Source organism: Panthera onca, chromosome C2 (assembly GCF_046562875.1).
Source record: "Panthera onca isolate mPanOnc1 chromosome C2, mPanOnc1 haplotype 2, whole genome shotgun sequence".
Lineage (NCBI taxonomy): Eukaryota > Metazoa > Chordata > Mammalia > Carnivora > Felidae > Panthera > Panthera onca.
The window spans coordinates 45,624,857-45,652,154 of record NC_138347.1 but is presented as its reverse complement, the minus strand read 5'-3'; the positions used below and the strand labels follow the sequence as shown (position 1 = coordinate 45,652,154).

The following is a 27,298-nucleotide window of genomic DNA, read 5'->3' as shown; positions in this document are numbered from 1 at the left end:
ACATCATTTGGGGCCCCTGAAGCTCCAATCAGGCCCAGCAGTTTTCAATTAAAGAGACCTTGAATCAATCCTCTCAGGCTCAGTTTTAGCAAGTCTTACATTTTTGAAGAGACTTCATTCTGTTCCTTGACACAAATTTCGCACCTAAAATATGTTAAAATTCATAGCCTCTTTGAAATCTGACCAGGATTAAAGGGACCTGGCATAACACATTGTATACATCTTGCTTCTACAGAGAGAGTTGTTGCTAAAGAAAAGCCAGGATTTCTTAGATTTTTAGAAATGCTTAGAAAGCGAAGTTACAATGTATATTTTAATGGGTGAGGCCTATTTATTGTGTGTTGGAATAAAGAAAGCATGGAAAGAAAATCAAATGCTGTAATTAAGCTGGTTTTGCTATTGATTTTATGAGGCTTTAGTGGAAAGGTCCAGCAGAGTTTGAGTCCCTTAAACATGAAGGGATGTGGCTAAAGTGCCAAGCAGTAGGTCAGAAAGTGTTCTGAGGGAACTTTTGATGAACAATGAATCTAACTTCTCCTTTGCTATTACATGGGGTATATATATCATTGAGCACAAATATTTCCTCATGTACAATGTTTCCCATGCAAGGCATTTTCCACGTTGCAATGTTTCAACACTGTCTGAGAAAGTACCCATCACCATGGAGCATTACTGAATACCAGGTAGAGACAATTATATATTTATACTGTATTCTTAAAGTTACAAAAGAAGTGGTGATTTTACAACAGAGAAAATAATTATAAGAAATTCAGATTTTATTATAGGCGGTAAAAACAGAAATATTCCAATTCTAGCTGATTATGGACTTATTGAAGCCAAGTGATAAGAAGTTTGGTTCAAGAATATGAGATTGTAGGGGCACCTGGGTGGCTCAATTGGTTACGTTGGTTAATTTCAGCTCAGGTCATGATCTCATGGTTCGTTCAGTTTGAGTCCAGGGCAGAGCCTGCTTGCCATTCTCTCTTTCTCCCTCTCTCTGCCCCTCCCCTGCTTGTGTGCACACTCTTGCTCAAAAGCAAACAAACAAACAAACAAACTTAGAAAAAAGAATATTAGATTGTAAAAAAAAACAAAAGAACATAATCATGCACAGGAAAGAAAAAAGAATATAAATGCAATTATCTCAAAAGAAATTTTGAGAAAAACAAAAGTGTGTAGAGCAGACTTTAAATAATTTTAATATGCTTCAGATTTAGAGATTTTTATCTTTCTTTTTATTATTTTGCCATATTATGTGAAATTGTTAACTTAGAAAAGATGTCCATTATTTTAACTCCTTGAAAGAAACAAAATACAAATATTATTTTATTGCTATGATTACATTGATTACTATTTCTATTGTTGTGACAGCCTGTCATATTTAATAGCAGCTTTCATTTTCCTAAACCTGCTGCATCATTCATAATGGCTTTGTGATGTTTCTTTACTGTGGGTTAAAAGGTCTTTCATTTATTGTGGCATTTCTTCCTTAAGGGACTGTCATTTTTTAATATATGAAACAAACAGAAAAGCTGGTGTACATGAATACGTATTCAATTGAAATATGATATTATGTGATAATAATGCCTTATCAGTTTCCTCCTTAGGGTCAGTCATGTCAATAGAGATTGCATGAAACATTATAGCTCTGTTTTCACAATTGAATAATGAAGCTGAATTTATTTGTTATAATTCCCTTATCTCTTAATCTACAAGAAATTAAGTTCAGGAACCTCTGGGATTTGATATGAAGTAATTTTAGTCTGGTTTGCTCTACTGCTTAAGTTGCTGGCCCTCGCTGTCTTTATTATTTTTTTTTAATACGTAATTGTAGCAAAGAAAAAAGAGAGACACCAACCAAGAAACACACTCTTAACTATACTGAAAAAAACTGATGGCTATCAGAGGGGAGGTGGGTGGGGCGACGGGTGAAATAGGTGATGGGGATTAAGGAGTGCACTTGTGATGACCACTGGGTGTTGTATGGAAGTGTTGAATCACTGTATTGTACACCTGAAACTAATATTACACTATGTAAACTATAGTGGATTTAAAATAAAACAAACAAAACAACAACAACAAAATAAATAAGCAATTGTGGAACTTACTAATTATATTGTAGTTAAAGAATGAACAACATCAAACACCTGTAGCAGGATAAATATAAATGTCCATCAGTATTTTGTTTTTACGTGCATTCAACAGACTCTTTGTCAATATAAATTAGATTTTTATTTGATGAAAGTATTCCTTTAGCCACTACAAATTTGAAATATAAGATGTGCCACTTCACACATGCTTTTCTAAATCTCAAACAAGTGAGTTTCCAATTTGTTAGTGATCTGGAGTCGGTGAGTTAAAGAGACACCAGGATAGGACACTAGCATTATATTATCTCTAATATAGAGTTACCAGATAATCAGGTGTCCTGTATTTTTATTTGCTAACTCTGGCAACACTACTCAAATATAATTCCAAACACTTTTGGGTATCACACTAACAAAAGACACTATTAACTACTGGTATAAGGTAAATTAACATAAGTTACTGGCTGCAGGAGTTAATTTATCTGTCCTTCAGTAGTTCAGTGGTTGTCAAGGTTGCTTAGGGAGTACTGCAAATTATGACTGGGGAAAGACATTATTTAGTGAGTGAGGGTCCGCATGTGAACTAAAGGCATCGCAATAACTGGTATACCCCATGCACAAAGGAGCATTTCCCTCAAAATGCTAGTAACACCACTGAGAAACATTGTCTGAGAGAAAAGCATCCTTAAAATAATGGTTGCTAGTAACCACAGCGTAAAAAATGCAGAAGTTGACATGGCCCGAATTTTGACATCTGGTCTGATCAATTAATGGAGGATTCTGATTGCCCAGATTATCTGAAAGTAATGTGGTCTATAGAGTAACCAGTTTTCAACGAGTTATAGTAAAATATATTTAACACTTAAACCAAATGAAACAAAATTTCATTTTGATATTGCAGTGATCTCTTTGAGATAACTTTACATTGGACATTCAATATCGTTAAGAATTTGTGTAAAAAGTTGACTATGACTTTAAACTCTACGCCTTAATTTCCTTATACGTAAAGTGAAAATAACAATTGACCCTACCTCATGGGGCTGCTTGTAAGGGTTAAAGTAAATAATCATAAATATAAGACAATATCCTTAAATGGTCCTAATTTCTTTTTCAAAAAGGAAATCTCTTTGGGTGAGAAACCGAGGTAGGCTGATTAAATTTTCTAATGCAGAACTACCGCCCTCCACCACTCACATAAACAAAAACCGAACAGATAAAAATCCCTTCTTTGAAGATCATGCATCAGTAATTTAATATTGTCTGAAAAATTTAAAAAAGGAAATATCCCTATAATAATGAATTTTTTTCAGATGTGGCTACTTCAAATTGTCTCCATCTTGTTTTGTTTTTGCAGATACACATTTTGACCTATGTGTAGAAAAAGAACACCTAGATGCAGTTAAATACAGTTTAGAATTGTAAACTGGAAATATATGCACCCATGTGTATTAAATAAATTGTAAATAAAATATATTCATAATACTCTCCATGTATAATGCTCAACATTTTTATTGTTAGAGGTGTATACTCAGAGAATTTTGGAAAATGCTTGTTTAAACAATAAAACAGTGAGAAAAATGCTGAAGTATTTATGAAGGAAAACATTTACTTCAAGAGCTTGAACAATTAGGGCAAGGCCTTGATTTCACCTGGCCTCAGGCAGTCATCCCAGAAGCCATGTTGTTCCTTATACAGTGGTTCTCAACCTTGTGTATACATTAGAAAATAGGTAGTAAAGGTCCAAGCAAACATACAGAACACACAGAAAACGGAAAAACCACGTCTCCAACTGCTAAAAAGAGCTCTTTGTCAACTATAATGTGATACAAGGATGATCTACACTGATGCAAAAAGAAATCACAAAAAGTCCTAAATATGTAGCATCTTGTGTATATTGTGCATGTGTGGTATGAGTATTATTTGAAATCAAGTGTCAAAATAAGCTGAACTTAATCATCAGATCCTATAGTGATACATTTTATGCTGTTAGTATATAAAATGAATATTATGTCAAAATAATTTTATTCCTTTTGTATTTTATAATAATATAAAAGGTAACAAAGTATAACTGAATAAATACATAACATAAACAAATCAGTATTCACATAGTAAAGAGTTTTGGCTCAAATATGTTTACTGAAAAGGGAATGACTAAAATTTTGGAGAGTTGAGAATTGAGTATGTATGCATCAGAGTAGAGATCCTTTCTTCAGCCTTAAGTATCCAGTATTCAGTTCTTTAACAGGCATATGGTAGCTACTACATGACTGCGTAGTTTAGGTTAATGATGGTACCTCTGAGCTACAGTGTGAATGAGCAAAGTTCAATGATAACATAGTCTGTTAAACCAAAGGCTATCTCAAGGGCTATTTTTCTTGAGGAATTCTCACTTCAGAACGTTCAAAGATTCTCTACTCGTTCTCTATACATATGCCTGCCTATCCATCCGTATGTCTATCTACCTGCTGTTTGTCTACCTGTCCATTCCACTCATCCTGCGTCAGAAAGTGTGTTTCCTTCCAGTCCTAGTGTATCTCATGTTTTCTCTCCTGTGTGCCTCTCTTCTATTTCTGTTCCAAAAATTTATAGAGCACACATTCTCTCTTCTACCAAGAGAAGTACAAACAAAACAAAACAAAATCATAAGCTCATTGTTTGTTTGAACATATGCTTCCTAATTTTTTGTGATGGTGGTTGAAGCCTCAGACTCTAAGAGTTATATGACCATTGAAGGAAGACCAGAAACAGTAAGAAGACATTTTTTAAAAAAGCATTTAAAGAATACATTTTTTTTTTTTACTCCAAAGAAATCTTTAATTCTCTTTACTTAATAACATGCAGGAAAAACTAAGCTGCTGTGCCTAGTTTGGTGGAGAAAAGATACCTGCCTCATCGTGGTGTAGTAGGTGTGCCAGCTGGGACCCCAACATTGTCTGCTTTAACTTGATCAGAAGTTGCACAGAGTAGGGTTTCAATAAAGGCAAATGGAATAAGTGGATTGAAAAAATGGTTAGATGAAAAGTAATAAATTGCTCCTTTGGCAAATATCTTGCGAGGATCTAAAGGAGTACTGAGCCTGTTCAACTGCTTCCTAGGCCAACAGCCTAGATGAGACCTAATTATCAATTAGGCCTAACATGTGAAAGGGAACTATTACATTCATAAATAACTCATTCATACACTTATTCATTTGTTCAGTAAATATTTTGAAGCACCTATTTTTTTTTGTTTGATTTTTGCACTACAACATACATTTCTAGTACAAAAAGAGGAAATCAATTTTTGATAGGACACTGTTATTTTCAGGAAATGATTCTAACTAAGCTAAGCCAAAGTTACAATTACAAAATCTTTTCATTTCCTAAATTATTATAAATGGAAATATGCCTACAACTAAATTCATGTTTTCCTTTTTAGCTAGCTACACAGCTAATCTCCTTGAAGATTCTGCAGCACCAAATACAATTAAAGATCATGCAACCATTACTGTTTGTTTTTGGCTTTTTTTTAATCCTTCAGGTCACTGCAATATGAATTTTATAGATTTATCATCCTGTTGTTGTTCAATAGGTCACAATAAAAGTATTGAAGCAAAAAGGGTAGTTTCATGGCTGGATTTTTATGAGTTATTTCTGCAATGCTTTTAAAAAGAAATTTGTAGCTTTCCTTGAGTTATTTTTGAACTTTTAGGATATGCATGACAAAATTATGGTGGTTGTATTTTTTTAAAGCTAGCATTAACAAAGAGAATTAAGATATTCTGAAGCTGATCAAAAAAGACATTTATTAAAGTATTTTTAAATTTATATTTAAAGTAGACATTCTCTGACTCTTTAAAAACAAATGTTTTAAATGTCTGAGTTTCCTTATCTGTAGAATGATGAACTTGGGCTAGCACTTAGCCGAATTTCCTTTAAGTTCTAAAAATCTGTTTACATAATTTTTATCCCATTTGTTACATTGAATTATATTTTCCCCAAATACGGATTATGTCCAGTGGTCTTACCTATGTTTGTATGTGGTGGGACTTGGAATCTTAATTATTAAAAAACTGTCCTGACTAAATTTGCAATATGCCAACACATTCATCAGTTTTTTGAAAATGCCTAGGCTTGAGACCAGAATTTTGATTCTACCATTCACCAGCTGATTAATCTAGGGTAAATTATTTAGCTTCTCTGATACTCAATTTCTTCATCTGAAAAATGGAGCTAATAATAAACATATCACTTATAATGGTTTACTGCACATCATGGGAAGTGCCTGTTAGTGGCTAAAAGTAAGCGTTCAATAGTGAGAGAGAAATATTATCTTCTTTAATTCCCTAAACTTGACCTACCATGGCATATCTCTATGCCTCCGTGACATTTCCTCTTGAAAAGCCCTTCTGGCCTCTGGTTTCTGTCAAAACATGCCCGACATACCCAGGGAGAACTCATATTCTTTCCTCTGTGCCTCCATTTAGTCTTAGCTACTAGAACAGAGGTAGAACACTATCATAGATACATTATTTATTTGTTTACAATTTTGTAATACCAAATGCAAATGCCTTTATGGCCCTTCGGGTATAATAAATAGGTATATCAAATTGATGACCAAAAATAACTGATGACAAAGGCACTGGGTCAAATGAAAGTTCTGGCTAAGGGCAACAAATTCAGATGTTTTAAACAACACTGTAGAAATCAAATCAAAAACATACCTCTTAGCTGAGTTCAGCCTGTGGGCTGCCATCAGGTGACTTCTGGCTTACATATCTGTCTTTTCTACTAGGATGTGATCCCTGAAGAACAGGGACAAGTCATGCATGTTTTATTCTCCTCTATATGTCCAGTCCCAGAGCTTGCACATAGTGGGGGCTCGATGTAATGTTTATTGAGTTGAATTAAAACCACCTTTATATGAATAGTTCAAAGGCAGTTTGACTTTATTTGGACAAATAACAGACTGAGTTTTCTTGATATCAGAGATTTTAAAACCATGTATACTCTAATAATATAAATATCCTCAAAACTGTGTATAATTATTAAAGTTCAATGAGATTTGTGACTTTCCACGAAGTGCTTATGAAGAAGCACTTAGGAATGAGGGACAAGTAAAATTCTAATTAAAAAATTTAAATTCTAGAGTTCTTTTATCTAAGAAGTGGTGAAGGGGTGACCTGTACTTGAAAAGCATGTCTTCCTGATGGAGTCACCACACAGGGCCTTGGTCAGCGGACTGCTACCCAGCTTTTCTTTCTGGGGTCAGACTTCATATGTTCTTTAAACAACACCCAACAGCAACAACAACAAAACCCTATATGTTCTTTTATAAAAATGCTTTTTACCTCGGGTGCCAAGGTGTCAGTTAAGGAGCTGCTAAGCAGCATTAATCCATGCATATGAGAGCTAGATCTATTTAGTTTTGCAGCCAGAGTGTGCTATGTATTTAGTATTTATAAACTGTGGGTATATCTGTCACATTATTAAAGGGAAGTTTGTACACTTGATAAAGAGGTCATGAGGCAGGCTGCCTCTGCCTCTTTGTAATTTTCTAAGGCCGCCTTCAGTCGGGATTAGTCATTGGTTGCTAGCATGTACCTTGCTGTCAGGTGTATCACACTGTTGTCTCTCATGTACAAAGCATGAAAGAGAATGTTATGGATTTAGTTTCACTTCCAGATATGGGTGATAACATCATTGGCCGTCTTATCTACCAAAAAATGTGCTAAAACATAATACCAAACATGTCTCATTAAAGGCTAAGTGATTGAAATTCCTTTCAAAGACCTGTTAGCTTTTTAAGGTCAGAACGGTACTGATTTGGAGAGAAGGCAAACCAAGAAACAGACTCTTCACCATAGAGAACAAACTAATGGCTACCAGAGTGAGGTGTAGGTGTGAGTGTGGGTGGGGGGGTGATATAGGTGATGGTGATTAAGGAGTGCACTTGTTGTGATGAGCACTGGGTATTGTATGGAAGCACCGAGTCACTGTATTGTATATCTGAAACTAATATTACACTGTATGTTAACTAAGCGGAATTTAAATAAAACCCTAAAAAAAAGAATGGTATTCATCTGACATGTATGTGGTACGGACTAGATAACAAGATAATTTGGTTTAATAGTTATCATTTCGAGAATTTGGTCTTGAAAATAATCAAGGAACACAGTAAGTCTTGAAAATAATTGAGAATAGCCAATAGAGAACAAAACTAATCAAGACCCCAATGACTTTACATCAATTCTGATACCGTAAGTGTATGACTGAAGTAGTACCATAAAGGTGTGGTGTTGGCAAAGACATGTCCACTTTTCCAGCCAATTTGCACTCAAGGTAAACATGTGGGATTTCCTTCCATGTCCCTACCTGCGTGGTGTAGACACTTAGGTGGACACCTCCTTGAGTCCTTTCAATTCAGATCATGTTATTCCTCATTAAAAAATTTCACATTCTCCTTACTGATGAATTCAAACCCAAAGAATAAGTATGGTTTCAGAGGTAGGTGGGCCAGGTTGCACTGCTTCCAGTCCAGGCCTTGCCTCCTTTCCTATTCCTTCATGGGCTCAAGATGCTGCAGTACCAGACTCGGAAGGAATTTAGTCTCTTGGCCCTGACCTTGTCAGTCCTATCAAGACACGTGTGGTTCTCAAATATAGACATTCTGATGGGAGTTTGTGAATTAAATAACAAATGATTTAGTTTGTTTGGTGTATAGAACAGACCAAGATCAAGACGCAAATTGAGAAATTCCATAGTCAACTAATGCAACTTACAGTAGCCAAGGAATCCCGCAGTGTTGCCATGGAAACGGACCAAATGATTTGAAATGAAGGCTGTTTTGTCATATTCTTAGGAAGTAAATATCTTTTGAATTTGAGAAAGTGTTGGTACAGAAAATACTTTATGTAACTAAGTGGGCTATTCAGAAGCTGAGAGATCATTTTTTTTTTTTTTGTACTTTGTTTTCTAATGTTTACTTTAGAGAGTGAAAAATGTAAATGCTTTCAGTCAGGAAGCTTTTATTTAGTTTTGGAAATTGAACAGGAAATGCATCTATCTTGCAATTTTTTTGCACATTATTGGGTGTTGGTCAAAATATATAACTATATTCTCTGGTAATTTTGTATCAGTAATTTGGAAATGAGATATCAATTCTTCCTTAAATTTGGTCAATCTCTCTTTAAAAGAAAATTAATTGTCACCATTTTGCTAGATTGATCTATTTCTTCTGAAGCATAAAATTTATGCTAATGATGACCAACAAATATAAAATATGGTAATGGAATTAATTGCACAGCAGTGTACCTATTTATTAGCATAGTGTCAATATCTTAAAGTTACTACAAAGACAAAAATGCTTTACTTTAAACTTGTCAAATTTAAACTATACTTTTAAATATAAGGGATTCATACTATCATTAGCTTGTTGAGCAAAGACTTACTTTGAATCTAGTTTTCCATGTTCAAAAACAGCTACAGTTACTTTAAATGCATACTGATCACTAATGGACTGAAACTACCATATTACAGAAATATTTGCCACATATTTCCCATTCATATTTTCTGAGAAGTGCTAAGGGTTTTTGAACTGTTAAATCTTTGCATACCTCTATGACATCCCTGCCCATTTCTGTACTAACCTAGGTGTTAAGCATGACTGTCATAAATGTTATACTTTCTTTTTTTAAAAAAATTTACATTTATTTATTTTTGAGAGACAGAGTGAGACAAAGTGAGAGTGGGGGAGAGGGCAGAGAGGGAGACACAGGCTCGGAAGCAGACTCCAGGCTCCAAGCTGTCAGCACAGAGCCTGACATGGGGCTCGAACCCATAAACCTCAAGATCATGACCTGACCTGAAGTCAGACGCTCAACTGACCTAGCCACCCAGGTGCCCCATAAATGTTATATTTTCTGTTAAACTGAAAATATGGTGTTGTTTGATGTTTACCTTATATTTGCAACCTAAATTTTATCACCTAAGTGTAATGTTCACATGTTGATTACCACATTATTTTTTTTTGAGAGAGAGAGAGATAGAGAGAGCAAGCAAGCAGGGGAGAGGGTCAGGGAGAGAGAATCTCAAGCAGGCTCTATGCTCAGTGTGGAGCCCGATGTGGGGCTTGATCCCATTACCCTGGGATGACGACCTGAGCCGAAATCAAGAGTCAGCCACTCAACCGCTGAGCAACCCAGGCACTCCAAGATATTTTTTGTTAAAAAAATGGTTTCAAAAAATCTTGACTTTTTACTCCAAACACATAAGAATTTTCATTGTTACTTAAATGTGTGGCTCACTCCTTCCAACACAAAGTAAGAATGCCCTATCTTGGCCTGACCCATTCTAAATGCCCTGATTAAGTGCCATCTCTTTTAAGAGGCTTTCTGTTTTCTCACGGCTGGAATAATCTGCCCTCTTCTGTGCTCCCTCAGGAGGCAGTAAAGCTGCCATGGAAAGCACACAGGTGCTGAAGTCAGAGGGGCTCTGTTTCAAGACATTGCTGTGCCCTAGCCTGCTGGATGACTGTATTCAAGTCACTTCAACTCCCTGAGCCTCAATTCCCATTTCAGTAACATGTAGAAAACAGTCTGTTATGAGGACAATTATACAAGACAGTGTTTTAAAAAATATCTGATACAAAGCAGTCACTCACATAAGGCCTCTACCGACCTTTCTTGGCTCTTTTCCCTCTCTCACTTACATTTTTCCTTGCTGTATAATTGTTTCTGTTCATGACACAGCTTACAATAAGTTCTTTGAAGAGTTTCTCATTTTTGTATTTTTATTTCTGACAGAACTGGGCATGGTATGCTGCATACAGGGTCAGTTGTGAAGGTAAACACAGGAAGTATAAAGCACATCCACATCTCCCTGACTCATGACAATGTTACTGATGGTTTTGAGAGCAGCTTCTGAGGGTGGAATGACAAAATCCATGTAATTGGTTTAGTGGGTTAGTCAAAAATAGAGTCATTAAAAGTGTTATGGCATGCAAAGCCATACTCTCTAGCTCATATGCTCTTTATTCTCAGACAGACAGATGGGGACACTTAATGACACAAACAGCCAGACAAGGGGCCTTCATACATACCCTCCACTTCATTTCTTTCAGTATTCTATATGTGTCCTCTCATTTATGCATTTAAGGGACAAAGAGAGAGAAAATTTCAAGGGCAGAGTAATCTTGACTGCTTGAGCCCAAGAGAAATGTGCAGCACAGAACTAAGGATGATGTTCTCTGAGGGAGAGACTGACTCACCATTCATTTTCTGTGGGCCTAATTCTCCTAGATCTGAGCCAGCAAATTCAACTGTGGCCTGAAGCAAACTAATAACAGTGTTGGGATCTATGTCTAAATATGATCATAAGTGTGAAATGGGCTTGAAGAGAGTCAGGCCTTATTCAGTTTTATGTATCTTTTAATTTTTATTGAGGCCATTCCCATTTTTAAGCTTGGTGCCTTTAGGAACCATATTAACTTCCAGGTCTGATCTGAGGTAACACTCATTGCTGGTAATAAGGGAGAAAAATAGAAACAGGCTCAAAGAAGTCTGATTTTATTACTCTTAAGCAACATGAACTGGGCCTGTCCAGATTGCCTAAAATAATACCTCCACCGACAATCTCCCAGCCCCTTGCTGTGCCACCATTTTCACTACTGCTGACCATTAGGTCATCCATGGCAGCCATTAGACTGAGTTCAAAATGAGGGTCGAGGTACATCCTATTCTGTGAGAATTGCTGAAGGAGATTCATGGATTTTATAAAGAGAGAAAGTGAGAAAAAGGGAGCTAGCAGGTGTTGTTCACTGTTGAAAATGCCCCGATCAATGTATTTTTCAGAGCTAATTCCAAAGCAGTTTCAGCCTCTTGTATTATTAGATTACTGGTTCACTTAGCATACACGTTTTTTTTATTATGTTTTCAATATTAGCTTGGATGTAAATTTGGGTAGTTTGCTGAGGTATTCTCGTGGTGGTGCATGATTATAGCTTCTTGGATATAGCGACAGTGTGAGAGGAATGGCAGCTTCTGACATGATATATCTGGAAAGGAAAACATTTGGAAGCAGTTTGAGTGCATTTTATTTCTGCATGGACTCTTTGGGCACCCAGCCACTTTCAAAAGCATTATTTAACAAATTATGGCACCACAAAAACTATTTTATGCTCTGGATGTTAGTTTTCAAAAGAGGAACCAATAAATGTCTGGAGTAGAGAGAAGTACTATCTAAGAGACGTACTGGAGTGAGTTAAAATTAAAAGGACATTTATATTTGTAAGTGAAAAATAAAAACTTACTGCTTTCAAAGTATTACATTCAATTTTATTGCTACTTAAATAGACTCATTTTGTGTACATGTTGTGTTAATAGAGAAAAAAGATGTTTGTTTATTGATACTTTTAAGGAGCTGAATTATTATATAGTGATGAGTTTATCACCACATTTTATAGTTTCAGAGTTTAGGGAACAATGATGCACTTTTGTTTATATCTGATTTCTAAAAAAAATCCAAACAAAATGGCTCTCTCATTTACCCTTTAAATACTGGCACATGTGCTCTTAAATGGAGCAGGCCATTGTTATTGTCTGAGCCATAGGTAAATATTGTGTCATATGAATCACCCTTTAGCGTCAATAAGGTTGGGCCAGTGGAGAAGTGGGGTGATGAAACTACTCCCTGGAAGAATGCTGCTCACCCATGTGAGGTAATTTTAGTGTGCTGGCAGAGGTAATTTCCTAAATGGCACCCTGGTGCCCTAGAAGACTTAATTCACTTCAGCTGAATGAGCAGTTGGATCAAGCTCAATCATGGAGAGTTACCCCATTCATACTCAAAGGCATATAGATCTCAAATTGAATATTCTTTAATTGGGTGCATATAACTTTAGGGTAACCTGGGTGCAGGTTTGGGAAAATATAAATGAATGCAGCCTAATTAGAAAGCTCTATTTAAACTTGCTTTTCAAATCACATTTTCGCAGTACTAGATGGCAGTGACCTAAGAAGATGGAGTACTTCCAAGAAAGGAAAAAGCAAGTGACAATTTCACTGCTTAACTGTAATCACAAACTCTTAGTTTGGAAAGAGTCCCAGAAAGTTCGTATTTAAGTACAGATGTAGGTATAATCTAGCAAACTGTATTTATAGAAAAGAAGTGCTGGCAAAGATAAATAATAGATAGTGGAATAGGCTTGTCAAGAAATAAACAATGAAAAGGAGATAGATTTTTGGGTAAATGACATATATAGATCAAAGAAAATTGTTGCATAAAGATAAAGTTGCATGTTTGTGTGTGTATGTGTGAGTGTGTTTATAAAGTACTGATTCACCAGACTTTAAGCACAATCTCATACAATGAACAAATGTGAGACTTTCAAATATTCAGTCTTTAATGAGACAAAAAAGTATAGTTTCCTCAGATTTTTTTAATTTATAAAATGTATATCATGAAAAAACCATAAGAATAATCACTAGGTGAAGATACCCCATCTGAAAGAACTTTTACAACCTAATCAGCCTCTTATATGCTGGACGTTCACAAATGGAACAACGTTGGTTTATTCTTAATGTTGGAGTAAAGTTCTACATCCCTAGTCATGCTCTGACCTCATGGTGGCCAAGATTGACAGTGGCCCGTAAATATCTTTCCTCCTTTTTCGTACTTTCAGATTCCTTGATTTTTAGCTGGGACATAGCTGGCCAGAATAAAGACCATATTTTTTCCAGCTTTCTTATGCATCCAGATGAGGTTATTTGATTAAGTTGTATGTGATCAAGTAAGTGTATGTGTCCCTAAAAGGAGGAAATAGACCATGTTTACCGTTTCCTCTTTCTGAAATCATGGGACGTAAGCATCCATCCTAGGCAGTGTGCTAAAGACAGCCCACTCAAGGATGACGCCTGCGTCTTTGAAAATCATGAAGCCCTCCTATTAGCCATAGATTGCTCTGAATGTTGCTTACGTATGAAAGAAATAATTTTTATTCTTTTAACCCACTGTTATTTGGAATTTTCTGTTACTCCCAACAGAATCTAATCTTAAACTGATTTTTGATTTGCCTCCTTTAACATGCCTGGTTCCTGAATTAACTGTACCAATATCCTATGATTGCTTTATCTCTTTGAATTTGAAACAGCCTTAATAATTATCATTTTGGCTATTCTAGACTATTCTTCATTTTGGCTATTCTAGACTATTCTTGTACATCTCCACCATTAGCTAATTTCTATGAGGCCAATATCCTATGATCTTGTTCACTGTATCCTTAACACTTAAAAACTGATAAATGACCAGATGAATCTTATCATATATTTTCTACCATTTTTAGATATAAACCTTTTACTTTTGACAAGAATTAATTCTGATTAATAAATGCAAGCACCCCACAAGTCATTTCTAATCTAGTTTTAATGCCATAGTTTTGTACATGGATGAGTTTTTATTTTTACCTTTCAACCATAAAATAAAGTGCATACATAAAATAAAGATGGTATGCTTTGAATTTAGAAAAACAAGTAGTCTGCCTCAATTGAATTCTTCTTCCACTTCTGTAACTTTGGGATCAACCTGAGGACAGAAAATATTGCTGACCCAAAAAGAACCCAAGCTTGTCAAGATTTATATGTCAGGGTATACTTAAGCCATTCTGACAGAAGACTTCCCCAAACTTTGTGCCTCCACCTGAATGTCAGCTGGTCAGGCTGGTTGGTGAGTGGAATGGAGGGAATGTTTGAAGGGTACAACTCTCTAGGGGGTGAGATCAATACACTGTTTGTCTCCCACTGATACTACGAACATCATAGGTAGATGTAGCTGTTCCGTGATTACTCAAGGGAAACATTTACTGAATAACTTTTGTGGAATGTGTAAACTTCTTGAAGCTTTATAGAAATCTGATACATTTTTTTGGACAATTTTATGATGTGTATTTATAATTTATCTAGAGGATACAGAACAATTTTTTTTACAGAAGTATAATTAACATACATTATTAGTTTCAGGTATGCAACATAGAAACCTAATACATTTTGATGGAACTCATTTGTCATTGATACATTCTATATAGGATGGGTATTTTCTCTAGGAAAAAAAAGATTTCACAGAAAATCTCTTTTGAGATAGCCTTCCTATTCAAACTCCCCCATTCCTCAGGATAGCAAGGATCTAAGGATCATAACTCCTATAATTCTTTCTCCAACATACATACACACACACACACACACACACACACACACCCTGTATCCTTTCACTTAGTGAATGGACTTGACCATTCAGCTAATTGCTAAGTTGGAAACTTGAGGATCATTTAGACCTCTCTCACATTTGTCATCCTAAGGTGCAGTGTTCTATGGATTCCATGTAGAAAATATTGTTGTCAGTCATCTCCTTCTTGCATCTTTCCCACAACTGTAAAACTTCTTTAAGTCCACCATTACTTTTACTCGGGACCACTGGAGCCATTTGTTAATTGACTTCCCTATCTTCAGGTTAGCGTCCCTCCAATTGCCCTTACATCAGCTGGCAGGAAGGCATTACCAAGATGCAAATGTGTTTATGTGATTTCCCTGCTTAAACCTTTTAAAAGCTCCCCACAGATTTAAGAATAATGCGGGCGCCTGGGTGGCGCAGTCGGTTAAGCGTCCGATTTCAGCCAGGTCACGATCTCGCGGTCTGTGAGTTCGAGCCCCGCGTCAGGCTCTGGGCTGATGGCTCGGAGCCTGGAGCCTGTTTCCGATTCTGTGTCTCCCTCTCTCTCTGCCCCTCCCCCGTTCATGCTCTGTCTCTCTCTGTCCCAAAAATAAATAAAAAACGCTGAAAAAAAATTTAAAAAAAAAAAAAAAAGAATAATGCTTATAATTTAAATTACACTGTAATGCACAAAGATATTCTTATTAAAATTTAAACACTTCAGAACAGTGAAAATTCCCTTTTATCATTCATTTAATCCCTGCCTTTTACTGCTATCATTTTGATGTGTGCACTCTCAGATGTTTTTGTATGCTACGTATGTTTATAAAAATAGATATGTAAATATGCTTCTTTATGTTTAAACTTGATTACATGTCTTGGAGACCCTCCTTGATATTGGTCTACCTCCTTTTTAATTGCATCATAATATTCACTAGGACAAATAAGCAATAATTTATCTAACCATCTCCTTCTTGGTATTTGGGTTATTGTGTGTATATCCAGAATAGTTACATCATTGTAGGGTTTATGAGTTGAACAATATGTTAATTTTAAAATATGATAGGGGCGCCTGGGTGGCGCAGTCGGTTAAGCGTCCGACTTCAGCCAGGTCACGATCTCGCGGTCCGTGAGTTCGAGCCCCGCGTCAGGCTCTGGGCTGATGGCTCGGAGCCTGGAGCCTGTTTCCGATTCTGTGTCTCCCTCTCTCTCTGACCCTCCCCCGTTCATGCTCTGTCTCTCTCTGTCCCAAAAATAAATAAAAAATGTTGAAAAAAAAAAAAAATTAAAAAAAAAAATATGATAAATACTTTCAAATAGTCCACAAGAAGTCTGTCAATTGTGTCAATTTATACTCCTACCAATAGTGAGTGACAAGTATGTTCTTATTTTCTCATCCCCTCCCTAGCAGTGGTATTATCAATCTTTTGCTAATTAGGTAAAAACTATTTAAATTTTTGGTATTAATTTGCATATCTTGGGTAATAGTGAGATTAAATACGTTTTCTTATTTTTACTAATCATATTTGTTTTTATGCAAATTGGCTACTCATATTTTTGCTCCATTTTATATAATGGAGTCTTTTAAAAGTGATTTGTAGGAACTCATCATCTAATTTCCATACTAATCATTTGCTTAATAAATATTGCAGTTTTTCTCTTTATCCATTGTTTTTCAACTTGTCAATCTCTCTGGCCACATGTCCCAAAATTGCTTTAATCTAATAACCCTTTGCTCCCAGAGTAAGGAAATGCTTATAGGCTTATAAACCTATTAACCTGTTTCACATTTCTGTAGCTTCTTCCTACATGTTCTTTCTGCTAATAATATATCCTTTCCTCACCCTTCTAACCAAATTAATTCTTACTCGTTCTTCAAGACTCTGCTTAAGTGTTAATTCCTCTAAGAAAGTTTCTTTTATTCTCATTCTTCTTTAGATGGATCTAATGTGCTTAGCCTGAACCTCATGCACTCGTCCATTACCTATTATTGCACTCAAGTATCAATCCTCCACATCTCTCGTCACTTCTACTAGACTTATATACTCTTTGGGAGTACAGATGGAACATTATTTGTATTAGAATCCTATTAACTGCTCAATATATGTTTGTTGATTGAATGTCTCTATAAATTCAGCCTTTAGGATAAATTATTAAAACCATTTCTCTACTTGATAATGCAATTTGGATTTCTCTGAGAGAAACCTACAGTTCTTCTCAAAGCAATTAAATACTTTCTTCTAAGTTGTTTAAATAAAAGAGGGTGAAAAGTTATTTGGTGCACATTATATGATAGGTTGATAAATAATGTAATATTAAAATATCATGGCTATCATTTAGGCAAAGTATCTTAGAATTGGGAAGAGCCTGAACATTGTGGACATTCTTTTACTGTTCTATTTGCATCTCTGTAACTATGCTCTGTGTCAGTCTGTTTCATCGTTGGGCTTTCCGAACTCATATAAAATCAATACAAAATTTGCCTTCGTGCAACTTCCATCTGTTGGTTTTCACAGTTGTATGTAACAACACTTACCATATCTGGAGAATCCTATTATTGCCACTTACATTTTCTTACTACATTTTGACTGTAGGATAAACATATCTTGATCTATTAGACACTTATTTTAAGTCACACCACCTTAGTTACCCTACTGTTGGAAAAAATATACTTGGTCAATATTGCCTTTAAAATACGTTATCTGGAACTGATCACAGTACACCAGATATAGACTATTAAAGGAATCCTTCAGTCATTCAAAATGGTCCTTTTCCCAATGATATCAATGGAACCAAAAATGTAGTTAGCTTTTTGGAAATAGCCATGTCACACTGTAATCTATTATTGAACTTGTGGCCAACAAAAATTCACTGGCATTTTTCAGTTGACCAGCATTAAAGCCTTACTCTACTTAATATAATATGAAAGCACACTGTTTTATATTTATTCTTTTAAGCTCTTGCTTGTTTTGGCCCTTGTCAGGCATCATGAATTCCTTGTATGCGAGTAAGAAGAATATTATTACCCTTTCTACCCTTTACATATTTTCAAAATTTCTTTATTTCTTTTTTACTGTTTATTTAATTTTGAGAGAGAGAAAGAGAGAGAGAAAAGATGGCAGAGAGAGAAGCAAAGATGGCAACCAGGCTCCACACCGTCAGCACAGAGCCCAATGTGGGGCTCAAACACACAAATCTTGAGATCATGACCTGAGACGAAATCAAGAGTTGGATGCTCAACTGACTGAGCTACTTAGGTGCCCTAGTCCAACAATTTCTTTTTTTTTAATGTTTATGTATTTTTGAGAGAGAGAGAGGGAGAGGGAGAGAGAGAGAGAGAGAGAACAAGCAGAGGATAGGCAGAGAGAGAAGGTGACACAGAATCCAAAGTTGACTTCAGGCTCTGAGCTGTCAGCACAGAGTCGGACGCAGGGCCCAAACCCATGAACTGCAATACCATGACCTGAGCTAAAGTCAGATGCTTAACTGATTGAACCGCCCAGGTGTCCCCAACAATTTCTAAACTACGTCACTGGGAGGCAGAGTTATTCAAAATAGACAAAGTTGTTATTAAAAGGCCGTGAGTTTGGAATTATTCTTTACTAAGAAATTTGGCTGTTATTTTGTCTTTTACTTAATTCATCAGTGTCCTACATCTAGAGGTGCAATATAATCTATATGCATTTTGTTATGAAGGTGTGGGCAGAAAGCAGAAGATTTCATCTAACATAATGAAGGGGCATAAGCTTTAGAGTCAGACAGACATGGATCACAGCTTGACTTTGACACCTACAAGCTGTATGATACTGCACAAGTTACTTACCATCCTTGAATTAAGCTCTTTATTTGAGAAATGGAGAAAACAAAAATTAGCTTTGTAGTGTTTGTGAGGATTTGTTAAACTATGTATGAGAAATGTGCAACATGGTATCTGGCACATAGCAGGCAATCAACAGGCAAGTGAGAAATTGTATCAGATTAAGTTGGTCACTCATGAGCCAGCTATGTAACAACACAAAGGAATCCTAAATTAATTTTTAAAAAAAGTCTTATACATTCATTCTGCTCTTGGATTTAAAATCTGGGAACCAGAAGGCCAAGAACCATGTGGTGTATAATTTACTATGATTCTGTTACCTAGCTAAGGTCTTATATTACCGTGAGTGCCTTATAACTCAACAAGTATGTTAAAATATCACATAAAACACAAATCAGGAAAAAAGGAGCAACTAAGGGATTAGTGTTTAAGATCACATAAGCATTAGTCAGAACCATATAGATTTTTTGGTCCAAGAAAGCTTCTACTTTAGATAAACTGCCAAGATTAAAAGGATAGTTTGCATATATGGATAAAATGCTGACTAAAGGAAAAAAGTAAAACTGGATTAAAATAACTTTATGGTTATATGAACAGAAAGTGGCAGCAGAGGTATACTGAAATGCTGCTAATGTGCTACACATTGCAGTGTTGGTCTTGAGTCCAGAGCTCTTTTATAAGCAAGTTTCATTGACCTTCTACATTTCACATTGACCTTGATGCTTATAAACACTGCAGGACTTGGCAATTAGTCTTTGGTGAACTGAGAATTCACTTCTTTGTAGGTTCTTATTGTTCGATCTCAATTAAAAGCTATTTAATGGCAAGTTCATGGGGAGTCAAAGTAACAGAAAAATTAGGGTCTAATGTATGTTGTGTAGTGTGAAATAGAGAAAAGAGTTTCAAGTTGCAAGGCAGACTTTCTTTTGTCTTAGGGAAATAAGATTTATGACTTACATGTAATTTTTGTCCTTTGAAGGTTACATCATAATGAAATAATAAGAAAAAATGGCATTTGAGATGATAATGCAGTAGCCAGGTCACTGAGAGAGTGACTTCTCTAAAAGTACAAGAATTTAACTCACAACTCAGCTTTAGAATCTATCAATTAGCACTTACGTTTTGGAGAAATTACCTGACATAAGCGATTGTTTCAAAAGACGATATTTTAACTCTAGAACTTTTTAAAAAAGGAGTGTTTTCCTCTTGAATCTTCTTTGTGTCAACCCCTATAATCCCATTTCTACCATTTTACCTCTGGCCCTTACTACCCTTAATTGTGACTATTGCAATAGGCTGCTAATTGGTCCCTCTGCTTCTACTCTTTCCCTATTTGGGTTTATTAAGTTCCTGGGCTACCCTGGGAGCAGTATTTTGTAACTACTGAGACTGCTGCCCCAGATGACAACTCCCTACTGTGATACATGTGACGTGTTTCTATGTGACAACAGAATCTGACCTGGGCTCTGCCCACCATGTGCAATTCCATTCATCTGGGACTCTACCCCTGAATTTGGGCTTTGAGTTTCAAACTGTTTTTCCCTGACTCTCTATGTGAACTATTTCAGTCTGACCTTTCTCGGTTCTTAACAGAATCTGAAGATGACTTCTTTGTTGCCACATTCTGGCTTCTGGACTCTACAGTTGCTTGTAGAAGGATATTATTTCCTTGCACTCTGGCTGGAATTTAACCTCTAGCTTATTCTAGCCATTTTGTACACCACCCCTTCAGGAAGACTTGTCATCTTTCTATTCTTCAAGACTTTCTAACATTCAAAAAAACCTTTCTAGTATTAAAAACTTTCTATTTCATTTTCAGTAGGGTTAAAATAGTATGGTTTAGTATTTAAGGCTTTCCATAATATGATTTAACATATCTTTTGGATTTATACCCTAATACCTCATCGTGTAAACCTAATGCTTAAGGCAGACTGAGATGCTCCCTATCTCCGAAATACAGAAATGCTCTTCTTGTCTTTGTGCCTTTGCTCATACTGCTCCCCTGACCTAGCATCCCTGGCATATGATCTTTTTGCTTGTTTGAATCCCAGGCACCTTTACCCTCCCAATTCATGGCCTTTTTCCTCCATAATATTCTCCTGACCACTCACTTCTATGACTCCTTCACATTTGTATTTGTGTCACAATTTTATTTCATTTTCATGTATTTTTTTTACTCTACTTACGTGGACTTCAACCATAAAATTGCTGTTGGCAGCTGGGTAACATGTTAGTAGTGCAACCCAGTAATCGTGCCAGTGGATACTTCACAGTAAAAGAGTTTCTTTCATATAGAATTCAACAGGGTTTGATTCAACAAAAGCCATGGTGACTTACATAATGCCCCTCTGGTTCTGCATCCTTGTACAGAGAAAAGCCATCAGAGGGTGATGGTTGATCACAGCAAGCATTTGCTCAACATGCAACAGGAAAGAAGGAACTCTGTTATTTTATATAAGTGGGTATATTTTTACATGCATATTGGAAAGTACCAGTAGCTACAGAAATAATGTTTATAATAAGTTCAGTGTTTTAAATATATGCTGATGCAAGAATAAGAATTCTTTCCAATTAAAACAGAAGTCTTGCTCTAATCTTTTGTCATGAGAAGTATTTTTATTAATGTATATAACATTTACTATGTTCTTAATATTCACAAATACATTCTTAATAATATAAATATATATTCAGTTAATCTTCCTAACAATCCAATGAAAAAAGAACGACTACATCCTTTTTTTTTTCTTTTGGCAGAGAAATAAACTTGTTCAAAGTCACCTAAATAAGTGACAGAACAGGAAATATAAGCAACCTGATGAGAGAGATAAGTGTATGTAAAATAATAAGGGTAACACAGCATTTTAGATGCCAAGTTAGATATTTGAGGAGGGCACAGTAGGGGAAAAAGGAAATCATGATTCTATAGGAAGTAGGGACGCCTTGATTTGAACCTTAAAAGGAAAAGTGATACTAAGAAAGAAGAGAGGAACATTCCAGGCAGAAGGAGCTGCTCTAGGGAGTATGGTGCTCTCTGAGCACTTTAAGTGATTGAATGGAGCTGGAACATGTACAGCAATTATCAAAATGATCTGAGAGAGGAAGCAAGTGCCAGATCAATAGAGGACTTGAATACTCTGCTAAAAAACTTGAACTTTCTATATTAAACTGTGAGTAAACTTGAAAACTTTTAAGCAGGGGAGAATTTTATCTGTTTTGCATTTTATAAAGATCACTCCTGCAGCTCTGGGTAGAATGAGTTGGAGAATGGCAAAAATGGAGGCAAGAGATAAAAGTTATGTGATTCTCTCTTTTTTTAAAAAAAATTAATGTTTATTTATTTTTGAGAGAGAGAGAGACAGAGCATGAGCAGGGGAGGGGCAGAGAGAGAGAGAGAGAGGGAGACACAGAATCTGAAGCATGCTCTAGGCTCCGAGCTGTCAGCACAGAGCCCGATGTGGGGCTCGAAGCCACAGACCGGACTGTGAGATCATGACCTGAGCTGAAGTTGGATGCTTAACTGACTGAGCCACCCAGGCGTCCCATGTTAATTTAGAAAAGAAATGATGAGAGAACTTAATAAAGTTAGTAATGAAGATGAGCTGAGGGAGACAGATTTAAGAAGCAAGAGAATGTGGATCTGGATTAGATGTGAAGAGTAAGAGAAAGGGGCAATCTGTGATGCATCCTGGATTTATGATGAAGGAGAAGCAAGAAAGATCATGACTTCTGTTTTGGACATATTCTGAGTGGTGTATTTGATATCCAGATGGAGAAGAGCACCCAGCCATTGCATATTTGGAGCTCGGGGGAGTGGTGCTGGCTATGACTGAATTTGGTAATGCATGAATGGTCAGGATGAGCACAGTAAAAAGAAGGTTGGGGGTCAAATATTGGTCTCCACAAACCTTAAGGGCAGAGGAAGAGGAGGACATGATAAAGCCAGAGAATAGCTAGTCAGAGGAGTAGGAGGAGAGCTGGGAGAGAAAGGGAATTGAGTAGGACAAGACAGGCTTTCTAGGAAGGAATAGGCAAAATGGCTAGTGTTATAAAGATATAATGAGATGCCCAACACTAATAAAATGGTTGTTAAATATTATTTTCAAAATATCAAAAGACTTAAAATAGGTAAGTAATACTATATTTCAAAAACATTAAAATAAAATAAGTTCAAGTTTAATCCTGACTGACTCCAATGTGGCTGTTTCTTACAGATGATACAAAGAATAGCATGAGCTGGATGGTTTACACCAAGGGAAGTTTATTCTCACATAGTTCTGGAGGCTAGAAGCCTGAAATCAGGGTGCTGGTCCCATTGATTCCTACTAAGAGCTCTAAGGGAGAATTTGTTCCATGCTTCTATCTGCTGGAGACCATTGTCAATCTTTACTGTTCCTTGGCTGGTAAAATACATCACTTCCACTCTCTATTTCTGTTTTCACATGACTGTCTTCTCCCTATGTGTCTCTGTGTCTTCACATGGCATACTCCTCCCTGTATGTCTTCTCTCCTCTTCTTATAAGGACACCAGTCATATTAGATTAAGGGCCTACCTTACTCCATTATGATCTCATCTTAACTAATTACATCTATCACCATTCTACTTCCAAATAAGGTCACATACTGAAGTACAGTCAGAGAGGACATGAACATATCTTTTTGGGGGACACAATTCAATCCATAACAGTGGCTATCACTATACTGGACACTGCCACACATTATCAAATGAAATCTTCATACCGCTCTGTAAAGAATGTATTATTAGCCCCATTTAATGGACAACATTGCTAGATTTCTTCTATCGTATGCTGCATGAACAATGTCCTTGGAAGTTGTGTAATAGAGCAGGACTGAATTTATTTTTAGCACATATGCCGTTTTTACCAAGTTTTTTTTTCTTTATGAAATAATTTATAGAATTGCAATGATGAATGTATTTTTTAAATTTAAATTCCAGTTTATTAACATATAGTGTAGTATTGGTTTCGGGAGTAGAATTTAGTGGTGATGAATGTATTTTTAATAACTTACATATGAAGAAAGTAAACTCAGAAAGGCTTGTCAACCTACTCAAGGTCATACAATTAGACCTTTCTGCCTTTATTCCCAATGCTCTTTCCATAACACTATAATATTAAGTGTGCCAGATGTGATGTCATCTTCAGAATAAAAAATGAACCCAATTGAATATAGTAGACATCTGCTTTTGCTTGCCTGCAATCCATTTTCTTTGGGTCTTAGAAGAACACACTGACTTTCCTTAAAAACAACCTTTGCTTTCTCTAATTTCATCTAGTTTCTATTCTGCAGTGGTGAAGTTTCAAGCGACCCCTCCATTCCAGTTGAGCTCCAGAGATAAGCCTATAGCATGTCAGATCAATGACACTCATTCCAGGATGTTGTTACAGAGAACAGGGAATAAAGGCAACTATTCATTGGAATTGAAGTAGGTAGGGGATTAACATCAAAATACAGTGGGCTGTCACATGGCGACAGTTCACCCGGAGAGTGAAGCCATTATAGAATAAAGCATAGCCAATAGATTGAAAGCAACTTTTGTTTTTAATTCTAGATCCAGCCATACCTGCAGCTAAAAGATCCTAGATTTCTAGTTACAAGAGTCAACATAACCTCTTTGGATTAAGACAATATGACTTGTCTTTTATTCTGTTTATCATGTCTACTAATGAACAGAAGTTCTTAATTTTAAGGTAACCAAATATATGAATAAATCTTTTCCTCTATGGGTTTAAAAAAAAGACAATATGACTTGGATTTCTGTGACTTCTTACAAAAGCTGCCTTGATTTTACAAATAAATTTGAATAATCAACATATAAAACTGACTTCAAGTCATCATTGTCCAATATAATCCTAACTTTAGTAATAACTAAGTATGTGACTTTTAGCAGATTCATTCTTTATAGTTTCAGGTTTCTCATTGAAATCGAGGAGGTTTGGCTACATAGAGTAAGCACTGAAACTGTCTTCTGGTAGGATTGATAAATTCTATAAAGGCTCTTCCTATCTTTATGATGTCTTCCAGGGGCAAGACCTTGAAAATTTTAAAATCTTAATAAACATGTGTGAATGTATATTTGTATTCATAATGTGTAAATTCTGGTATTTTACTATATTAATATCTAATACATTCAAGTTACATTCTGATACTTAGTTAACATCAGAGCTTACTTAGTATGATTTTAAGAAGTTAGAATTATTTAGAAAGCAGAATTTAAAAACTTTCTCTCAGAATTTATAAATCATACACATAGTTATTCCATTACACATATTCCTCTCTCTTTAAAAGATGTAATTAGAGATAATAATCACCTGTAAGAATAAGATTGTTAATATTGCTACAAATGCACAATTACTTGATTTTTTTTTCCGTAAGCTAATTTTCCTTGGATATTTATAATGGACTTTATAAATCATGGCATCTGATTAATGTAGGGGACTTCAAGGAGCTGTTCCTGACTGCTCAGATTCCTTTTGATATTTATTCAATTGATTTCTTCAGGCCCTTGTGAAACAAAATTTTCTTTTTTAAAAAAATGAATTTTAGCAGGAGACTCCTTAGGCTCTCTTCTGGTCTTTATTACTCTCTGTAAACCACTTCTGTCTTGGTATATGGATTGGATATCACTGATATCACCTCTATGCTGATGGGAGTCCTCTATCTTCCTTTTTCTACTCTCTTTTCTGACATTGGGAATGATATTTTTTCTGCCTTGAAGGTCTGTATATGCCAGACATTTACCTGGACCATGCCTAAGCTTTCATTCTTGTATGACCTCTGATTATGCAGCAATTGGTCTTAAAGGGTGTAACAGCTGCTGACAGATTTTTCAGGTTTGACATTAGCTTCAGAGATCTTTGCACATTTAATAGTAATTCTATGTATTGATCAAATTCAACAAAATGTTACTATTTTCTTCTTCCTTTTTTTTCTTTTACATGATCCATTATGTATGAATTATTTTCTTTTTGGGAAAAGAAAAAGTTGGATAGCAATTTTTGTCATGACTTATGTATCATGGGTTCTAACACTTAACAGGACTTGCAGTTTTTATCTATTGAATCTTTCTTTAAATGCCAACCATGCACCATGCAGCAATGTACTGGGCCCGGACGTACTGAGAACAATCTGAAAAATTTGCCTTTTAGTTAAATTGGCTTTATGGCCCATTTTTGTGAATATGCTATTTTTAGTGTTCGTTTTATTTCCTTACAGTAAACAAAGTATTCATAAGAAAAAAAATACTGGATCATATACTCAGCATTCAGAATGTATAATTTTAGCAATCAATTTAAATTTTACTGTGAAAAAATTAACTGTAATATTTTATATACAATATAATATTTTGTAATTAATATAATATCTAAATGTTTAATATGATATTTAAGTAAGTAATATAATATTTTATAATTATAAAACCTATATAATAGAATTGTCATTATTATTATGAAGCATGACAAGCATAAAGTTAAAACTACAAGTACTTCAAAATGGTATGAAACAGTAACAAAAGAGTCTACCAGCACCTGTAACCCTCTTTTTTATATGGTTCTGATTAAAGGCTTAGATATATTTTTATCAAAGCCTTTTAAAGTATTATTTTACTTCCATTTGTCTTTTCTAGGATACATTAATGTTGCCTGTACCTGTATATGCTGGCAATATATACTATGTACGAAGCAGACAGAAGAATAACGGAAGGCAATGGAAAACAGGAAAGAGGACGAAAGACAAACAGCCATGACACTGGGAGAGACAGGAAAAAAAACACATGTGAGGGGGAAACAGTAATGTCTACAATTTACTCATTGATTGAATGAAAAGTAGCCAGTGGCCTAGTAAAAGGCTCAGCTCTCTAAAGAACCTGAGGTGAAGGCTACCAATCTTGAAACTGTCTGTGGGAGACACTAGCTGAGTGGATCCCCTTATCCAACGACAGGCAGTTAGCTGCCTATGGCTGTGAGAACAGCCTGCCATTCAGGCTGGAGATGCCTTCAGCCAGCTGGAAAAGCCTCTCATCTCAGCTGTATCACCCTCCGACAATTCAAGTGGTCTCTCTTCTTCTGTCCTCTCCTAAGCTTCAGTAGATAAACTCTACACTGGGAGAGAAAATCGATTAATATCTTATTAATTGCCAAATCTACTACGTCTCTCCCTGTACTTGTGCTGAGGGAACCACTTCTCTGCCATGAATCGGT

The 27,298-nt window shown here is 35.8% G+C and overlaps 1 protein-coding gene and 1 pseudogene across 6 annotated transcripts in view; one reads left to right on the top strand and one right to left on the bottom strand.

The window, feature by feature from the left end:
- Positions 1–27,298, bottom strand: part of EPHA6 (EPH receptor A6) — an 865,677-nt gene that overhangs the window by 160,068 nt on the left and 678,311 nt on the right. The gene's annotated exons all lie outside the window — the stretch shown is intronic.
- On the top strand, positions 8,643–8,899 carry LOC132684118 (signal recognition particle 9 kDa protein pseudogene; annotated as a pseudogene).